Genomic DNA, 1,832 nt, shown 5'->3' on the forward strand with positions numbered 1-1,832 from the left:
ACCAGAGTGTCCGTAAAATTAAAGCTTAAAACAAAGGTATACAATAATTGGTACAGGCAATGGGGCGAACGGTAAAACCTCACAACCGTTCGAAGATGGACCAAGCTTGGTACATACTAGAGCAAGAAAAAACCACAATGCCCCTGCACTTGTACAAAAGTATGTATAAGGTGTGTGGTAACAACACTGTCAATTAGCTCAATATGAGGGAAAATGGTTTAGAACAACATCCAACTCCTTCAAGTAGATCAATTGTCAGTAATCGTTTTTCAGACAAAATAGGGAAGGAAAATCAGGATGTAATCCGTTGTTGATGCAAAAGAGTTTTCGTTTATTGTTCCTTTAAGTAGGCCAACACGTGTTTCATCGCAGGGAAACAGACTGCGAATCTTCAGGGCCTAATAGGTGAGGTGCAAGGGCCACCTCGGATACGTGTATTCGAAAGATCCTGTAAGCCGGAGTTTCACTGGTTGAGTGAAGTCGCACTCCGAGACCGGATAAGTCTCTTAAATAAAGCACAGAGTATCAACCGGGAGGAGAGGATTGACAGGTGACTTCAAATACGTGACACTGTCAACCAACAGGAAAGGCGGGTACACCTTGTCGTAGCAGTTCTCCCTCTTGAGTTTCCCGGCGCCGTTTTCCGAAGACAGTCTGTTTCCCTGCGATGAAACACGTGTTGGCCTACTTAAAGGAACAATAGGATTCTGAGAATTGAAGTCCTTTCACTGTTTCAGTGTTTCTTCACACATACCTCATGCATCGATTTTCCTGTAACCCGACTATACCTCCTGAGCTGTTCATGGGGGCAACCACTGCGGTGAAGGATCATGACAACTTCAAACATTAAACAAGCATTGGCATAGCCAATATGTCTGGCCTTTGGGACTTTATAAGTGTTTAGCCATGAAACAGTTGATGTTGCTGCACCGAGGATATTGTGCTGGATAACGGGGCACCTGAGTTGACCAACTGCTAGAGTGTTTTTACCATATGACTGCACATTAAGTGTTCCTCCAGCTATTCAAACTCATTGTATCCAGTTGCATTTTAAATTGAGCCTACAGTTGTGTGATACCCGCGATACTTGGTACAGATTCATGCGCCGTACAAAACTACAAACAAGTGTCTGGCTTCTAATCATTCAGAGTGCTCATGGTTTAAAAGTAGCTTCAGAGTAGACTTTAAAGCTGCACATTATAGGTGCTGATTTACTGTTACCAACTGCATAAAATGAATTTTCAGTGCAACTGTACAAGAAAACTATTGTTCTAGAAAACTAGTGTTCGGCCGCTAATCATTCTGAGTGCTCATTGTTTCGGTGCACAAGCGTAGACACAGCTAGCCTCTTTCTGCCACCTAGACACATACACAGCTGTGTTTGTAATGCCTCAAGGAGCGGGATTCAAATCAAGTATTGAATAATGCTTACCTCTGAGGCACTGAAGATCCATCAGCCTTTATGTTCATCTGCAAAAACAAAAGCGAGCCAATATAAAGGTAACAGAGGATATATTCAAATACAGAGTCTATATAAATATATTTAAATGCACATTAGACTGTGAACACAGTAGGGCCGTGTATGGGTTGATTAAGAATGAGTCTTCCAAATAATTAACACATGCACTCTTTCGGTAATTCCATGTTGGCAGCAGTGCTGTGTTCAGTTGCATAGTTCCCTTGCTACATATGCCGCTGAAAGCAAAATTGCAAAGTAGGCATTGGCGAGAAGCGCATTTAAAAACCACGTGTGTTTCAGTGGGCCGTCCACTGGACCTATGCGGAGCAAAAGGGCCGCCATATATTGGAGAATTCCAGACCCCCCAGAATAG

The 1,832-nt window shown here is 42.8% G+C and overlaps 1 pseudogene; it reads right to left on the reverse strand.

Annotated features, from left to right (window-relative positions):
- Window positions 1-1,281: 1,281 nt before the first annotated feature.
- On the reverse strand, window positions 1,282-1,403 carry LOC144781039 (small nucleolar RNA SNORA17; annotated as a pseudogene).
- Between the last annotated feature and the right edge of the window lie 429 nt (window positions 1,404-1,832).

This window comes from Lissotriton helveticus, chromosome 1_1 (assembly GCF_964261635.1).
Source record: "Lissotriton helveticus chromosome 1_1, aLisHel1.1, whole genome shotgun sequence".
NCBI classification, from domain to species: domain Eukaryota; kingdom Metazoa; phylum Chordata; class Amphibia; order Caudata; family Salamandridae; genus Lissotriton; species Lissotriton helveticus.